We start from the raw sequence: 7,762 nt of genomic DNA, 5'->3' as shown, positions 1-7,762 counted from the left end.
TACATACTTATTAAAATCATTTTTAGTTTTAAAGACAATTAAGCAAAGGACCAAGTATTTTCTATTTCGGACAATTTTAATACAAATTTAAATATTCTATTTATTTTTTTGTTTAATGAAATATGATTTCAGAAAACAGAGGACGTCTGTCGATTTGCTATTTAGCCGTGTCCCTGTTTATTCACACAATTCCCCAAAAATTCTCTCACTTGCGACCGAACTAGGCTTAATCGTTTTTAAAGCCTGATATAATAATTCTAAATTTTTTGTCCTTTTATTTGTGACTTCCAGGGCCAAAAACTCTTTTCTTAGAGTTTGAGTAGAGGAAGTCACTTCTTCCGGTTCCTTTAAATAAAAACTATCAAACTGATATAAAATCTAAATTAATTCATCCAATAGACAAAACACACCGTTTATATCATCGGTCCGATGTGATTCCGAGAACCAAACCGCTTGCAACAGTGTTGACAAACCCTAGTGTGAATATTAGATTATAAAATTAGCGCTCAGTTTTTTAATGTTTATCTTTCAAAATCGGCATCACCATCTTCGGTGATTTGGATGAGAGTCCCCCGCACATAAATGTGTGGTGTGAATGTTATCTTTTTTCATGAAGTTGCTCGCCTTCTTTTATTTTTAGTTAGGTTAGGTTATCGTGTCAACAATGTAACACAATGTATTTGATGTTTTATTGTTCAAAATCATTATTATTCTGCAATAAGAAAGATTAGTTCCCATTCCTTTCACCGACAATTGTATTTACTTTAGATAATTGTCACAGCGTCAAGTTTAAAATGGTGTATTTTGTAGTGTTATGTTTGTTGTCATACTTAACATGTACCATCATATGTCATTGCTATTATGAGGCATGATTTGAATTGTTAATTTGTCTTTAACATGCGTTACCGCTGCCTCTGATCTTTGACGGTGTGCTTACATACATAATATGCTATATTGATGATCAACTTTGTATTTTTTGCGTGCATTGTATGTAGGTCACACTCACACTTCATGGTAGATTGCTTTTCCATCCGCATATTTATTAATAGACGTGGTGTATGTATGTATGTACGTGGGTATCGCATTATCCAAGTATATTGCCGTTTAATGAATAAATGACTAACGCAAGCATAGAGAGCTGTAAACTTTAAAATTTGGTAAACACTTATTCTTTAACGACGTGTAGAATGAATGATGAATGGGGGTTTTCTTGATGCCGAAATAAATTTTAAACGGTTTAATAACTTCATTTTGAGTCAACTCTTTAAAGGTTTATTTATAGAGATAACTAATTATAATGCGTGCTTTGCTTCGGCTTGAAGTTTGAAAGGATTTTGAACACAAAACCTGAAAGTTCGATATTAGTAAAATAGCAATAAAATGGGTTGCCATATGGTCCCTCGTATCCAAATTCCTAACGCCAGAGGGAGATTTTTATGTTTAAAATGCTGTTACTTATATAGACATTCGTAGTTTTATAGTGTTGCATTGCATTTTGAACATCTTCAGATCATTTTCCATTTACTCTTTAAATTAAACTGTAAAACCCCTTCATTTTACTACATTATCAAGCGCCTTAAAAATGAAGTCGTTTTATAAAGCGGCTAACTCTGTTTTCAGTTAATTGTAACGTAATGGTAGCAATTCTAATGGCCAGTGGGTATTTTTTTCGGCCAGTTTCTAAATCCATTTTCGGTGACTATATAAATCAACTTTTGGTCAGTATTTTTTTACCAGAATGACCAGTAGGAAAATTGCAGCTGATCGCGATTTTGTAAAATATACATTGGTCCAATTCAGTCCACACTTATGGACGTATTTAAGAAAATGATACCCGACCACAGTTGTATCCTGTAAAATATGTATACCCGCAGGGCCGTCTTTAACCCATTGGAGGCCCTGGGCACATAAACCTACCGGGGCCCCTACAGCTTTTACAGAGAATTATTTAGTTTCTTATTTGTTTCTTTATATTGACATAAATGAATAGGTAATTGTAATATGACTCTCAAAAGTAACTCTAATATCATTTTCAGGTTGATACTTAAAATTGTGTTTTTTCAAAGGCACCCTTTTAGTTTTCAGATATGTAAAATCGTCAACCAGTTGTTCAAACTCTTTGTCTTTGTGCATATCCCATTCTATGGACTGATTAATCTTTCTTGAAGCATTGGTCGTCTTAACTTATTTTTTATTCTTTTCCGTTTAAAGAAGGAGCATTCGCCACTACAGTTAGTTACCATCATGTTTAAAAAGATTCTCAAATCAATTTCTACATTTGGATATGTGTCTCCAACTCGNCAGAGGGAAGGGGAAAATGAATCATGCTATTCTGCGTTCTTCTATGTATTTCCGACCCCGAACATTTTCTACAAATCTTCTTTGATTTAAATAAATTCAATTATAATCTAAAAACGGTAAAAGTGATTTAACAACGGATACAATTTGAATCTGCGTTTACTAATCTATACTATTTGCCCTTGGGTCTGCCCTGTACCATTCGTCTATGCTTCATACTTCTTTCTTACGATTTTACATTACTCTTTACCATTATTTTCCTACCGAAAAGTTGGATTTTGGATAGATGGCGGCACTTCTGTTAAACAATTCAGTTTTGACGCAAGTGTTTTATGTTTCTAGACGTTTTCTTGTGGTGGATGTGTTAGGTGGATCTGAAGCTAATTACATCCCCTGGAAAATAACTTCTTCCTGAGTTCTGTTGAGAATTCATTTGATATTTTTAATATACGACTTGCTAGGTTTCATCATATATCATTTTCACGTGTTTAATTTATTTGTTTGTTGCAGGCAAAATGTCCTGTTTATTTTTGGAATGGAATTTAGAAGCAGTTCTCTAATTTCCCTTAGTAGGTAATTTGATCTGTTTTTAGGCCATTGCGCATGTTGTCGTGAGTTAAGATTGCTATGTTGTCCTCGAATGCATGACATGGCAATGTAATATCCTTAATTTACCTCTGCTTAATGTAATTAAATGGCCAACTTTGAGGGCCAGTTATTGTTTACGCCATTCTTAAATCACTTTTTCTAGGGAACAATCGAAAAGCACTGATGAACCCATCTCACGTCTTCCTTGTTTTTTTATAATTTAACGTTGATGGGCTGTCAAATTTTTTTCGTTAACTTGAGCTGGCGGATTTTGCGTTTGACTTGTTAGAGACACAAATAAAATATTATCAGGAATCACTAACAGAGGTTACTTAACAACAGGAAGGAAACTGCCTACCTTATTGTCACAGTTGAGAACGTGTAAAATGACCGGTACCCCGAAGGACCAATTTGACGTGCCAGTTGTATTCGTAGAGTTTACGCTGATGTCAATGTATTTATGTACATGTACATTATACTCGAAGTACGTTATCGGTATACGTACTGTCACTATTATTGTCGTACAACTACATCCTCATATGGATAATCATAATTGCCAACCCCACTTGTCCGATTATTGAGATCGGACGAGGAAAGATATGCTATGAATATTGCACGGATTTGTAAACTATCCTATAGCACCCAAAACACTGTGGGAATATAGTAGTAGAAATCGTATCAATACTGTTTGTAGGACAAGCCAAATATACAAAGTTCAAAACACATACGAGTAACCATTGCAAGCGCAGAGCATAAGACGTAAAACATTGTTGTTGTCGACAATGGGTTAAAGTTGAGATAACTGATATAAAGTTCCAGATGCGATTAAAGTTGAGGTACCTGACTTAAATATCAAGGTACGGTTAAAGACGTGGTATCCGACTCTGGCACAGAGTCTGGTTCCCGATATAGTGTCATCTGGCACGGGTTATTGTTGAGGTATCTTATTTAAAGGCCATCTGGTACAGTGCCTGACTCCCAACGTACTTGGTGTCATCTGGTACGGTGCCTGACTCTCATCTAGCTGGTGCCATCTGACACAACTTGTAAAGTAAATTGATGACACCTAAAACATCACAAATCGACCTACGTTAAGATCGTTAGCGTGTATTAAAATGCACCAAACATACTTTATGTCTTATTACATCACTGTCGGTGTAGATTACGTATTAATCGTAAAACAGGGCTCATAATGGCTCACGTTCCATAATAATCTGTTAGGAAACTGAACAATCTTTTCCAAAAACTGAATGGCCAGGGTTCTATGAGAAATCCTCAAAAATCATTTTCTTGTATTTCCCGTAAATCTGTAATCGCCCTACTTTTGGATCACCCCAACGCTAGGATAATGGGCATCTTCAATATGGAAGGTTTGACATTGCGCAGATGCTTTGCACACAGATAAGGCATATATTAAGTCTAAGAGGGTGACGAGAAATTAATAGTTTGGCAAAAATGTAAAGGTTGCTAACAAATATTAGTTTCCACATATTATATTAAAGTACTTGACAATTGTTTCGCCTTACTAGCACTTCATCAGAAGTAAGTAGGTACTTATAACAAAGAATAGTAATTCTTTACTTTAGGGACCACACCTCCGACTTTCTTTAAATTGTGGTATGTTTTACAGTTCAGCGTGCTGATTAATATATAGTTTTTACAGAGGAAGTTTATTATAGAAGTATTGGTTATAAGGACAACTCGTGATGAAATTAACTTTTTATTTTATGTAATAATCACTTAAACTCGGATATAACTTCATACTTTCATTGCTACAAATTCTTGAAACGGTCATATTATTGGTGCTTTCGCATGTCAGTACTTTGGCCGGCAAAATTTCATCATCATAACGTACTTCCTCCACTCTTTCTATTCTGAGCTAATCTAATTTATTAGTATTTATTTTCATTACCATATGAACCGCATAGTGACTCGGATACCATTCCTTAACATAGTTTTCGGCCTTTGAAAAAGGAGTTAGGAACAACCAAATCCAAATAGTCCGTTCGTGTTCGCATTTCCTATGGCAACCTAACGAACTCGACCTAATACATTGCATTGTTGAGGATTACAAGGTTGGGTAGTTAATATAACATAAGTCTTTGTATGATCTATTTGTTATTTTATCTTTGAAAGTATTTTCTGATTCCTTAATAGCGTCGTTTGTTTCAAATGGCAATTTCTTGTCATATTGTAAGGCTAATGCTTGTCTTTGCACAATAATATTTCTAAACGTTATTTCGAGAATAACTTGCTGCTTTCATAACCTAATACAATTGTGTTCATTTACGACGATGTTGCTTCCATAAAAATAAAAGTGAGGTCATAGACAAAAGTTGTTGCGGTAGTAAACTTTTTATTGTAGTGTCAATTACATCGACAATGACCTTCATTTATCTAACTGCATAATAGATAAGTCACAGCAATAAGCAATATACCGTAGAAGAAAGTTGTAGATCACAGAGCAGCACTCTTATCTGAATTTGATTGAACATGCTGAATTAAAATCTTTTTACTTAAAAAATTCTAAACACAATAGCAACAAAATATTGCTTAATTGGTCATAAAACTTATTTTCAAAATGCGAAACTATTCACCTTTTAGTTATTGTTGAATAACAAAGAATAAGTATAGTTTTAGGGAAATGTGGAGATTAGCTCAGGATAGGAAAGAGTGGAGGTGCATGTTCAGTCAGTCATAGAATGATGATGAAGTACAGTTTTTATGATACATATTAGTACGTGAAGCGGCATTTCTAGTGAAATGATAAAAATAACATTATCCTCATCATAGGGTCGTCTGTCCAGAGATTGACTCTTTCTGTAATTTTTCTTCCATTGCTTACCAGTATTTTTGTTGTTTTAGTTTTATTTATTTTCTGTAACTCCTTGTTATATGCTAATAGTGGTCTATCATCTTAAAATCTATGAATGCTAATCATTTAACCCCTGTATATATATCCCTGTCTGACTCCCTTCCTAATTTACTTCTCCAAAAAATACACAACAAATTCTGTTATAAAATAGTCTCCATTAGAAGTACTACACATGTAGGCATGATCTATCAATCGTTTCATGCTTTTTAATAATTTTTTTAGTACTGCTTAACTTTGTGGTCAAAGCTTCTTCTTCAAATCAATCATCCCCCTTCAAGTTTAATTTGGGAAACAGGAAGTGATTAGGAATACTTGCAGCAGATGTCGGGTCTAAGGCGATTCAACACTTCTTGGTTAAATTGATTATCCACAGTAGTAGCTTAAAGAACAAATTTCGTTAGGAACGATACATTTGGAGTTAAAACAAATGACCAACATTGTCTTAATTTTTAATTTTTGGAAACACAGTTTGTAGACGAATGTTATGTTATTAGTAAATTTTTTTGCAGAAATGCATAATTTGGTGAAAGTGTGGAATATACGATATTTTTTCAACCACATATGTGCATTTGAAAATATCACCTGATTCTTTGAAAACTCCTAAATTAATCGAACTGCGAAAATCTTTTGAATAAAACGTAACATCCTCCAAGGCCTTAACATTTACATTAATCTCTATTTAAATATACGAAAATATGATACCTGTTCGAATTTTTTATTCTACCACATTGTATTGCCGCGCTTTGACGATTGCATATAATAGAATACCTCTTGTTCGATTTTTAACCCGCCATTAATATCCCAATTAAGAAACAGTTCAATTGGTCTGGATGGCAGTGAAAGGATGTACACAATAACTTTTTTCATTTAGCGTTGGAGAATATAAGTAGATCGCGTTTGTTGATAGTGCAAACTGAAAATGTATGACCTTATTTACAAAAGATTTTCCTAATTTTCCTTACAATGTTGGCTACTGTTGTACTTGATTAAAATCGGAAATCACGATCAGTATCTACAATAGCAAACAATGATGCGATCCGTGACTTCCACTTAGTCAACTTCTCAGTTTTAAATAATTTGAAAATAAATATTTTTTATTAAGTCTCCACCAAATTTTGTAGTCCCTCCATTCAAACGAAAAAACCAATGTTGTAAATTTTTCGTCCGATCACGTTGTTAGTTAGTACTTCTTCAAATTATTTTGCAATGGTGTTGTGACCATTGAATTGAAAAAAAAGTTAAAAAATACGATTTTAGTTTTTTCGGATTCATTACAAAAACGTCCTTATGACTGGGAAATTAATAAATTTCAGTAGTTTCTATAGGACGATCGTGAGGCTAAAAATCGAGTGCAAAAGAAATTTTGCGCTCCTCTATGGATATGGAGATTTGTAAATTTCCACAGAATTGTTAGTTTAATTCAATTTGGTTAAGAATAAACGCGAGAAATTAAACAAATATGCTGTGTAGTCGCTAAATTTGCAAAGGTATCATATATTTATTTGATACGCCTAGGTATATAATTCAAAAGAGTATGGAGATTCACCTGAGGTTAGTTAGGTTTCGTAAAGCATTCTAATATTTCGGCTCTTCAAATAGTGTATTATACTAACCCTATCCCGATTTTCAATATTTTTATTGTCGCTAGGTACCTAAGTTTTATTTTCATATAATCGCAATGTTTTAAACTTTAGTCACTGTTCGTCATTCCAATCTTAATTTTATTTATGTCATATTTGTAGATTTAGAAAAAGTTTTTGACAATGTTGAATGGAACAAGATGTTAAATATACTTAAAAATGTAGGGATGAGTTACAAAGATAGAAGAGTGATACTTAGTTTGTATAAAGAGCAACAGGCAGTTATAGATGTAGGGCTGCAACGTAGAGAAGTAAATATTAGTAAGGGAGTCAGACACGGATGCACACTGTCACCGCTACTTTTTAATCTATACATCGAAGACGCGATCAACATCATTAAATTATTCCCGCGATATTAATA

Source organism: Agrilus planipennis, unplaced genomic scaffold, assembly GCF_000699045.2.
Source record: "Agrilus planipennis isolate EAB-ADULT unplaced genomic scaffold, Apla_2.0 scaffold233, whole genome shotgun sequence".
In the NCBI taxonomy this organism is placed as follows: Eukaryota; Metazoa; Arthropoda; class Insecta; order Coleoptera; family Buprestidae; genus Agrilus; species Agrilus planipennis.
Note: the sequence above shows the minus strand (reverse complement) of the source record.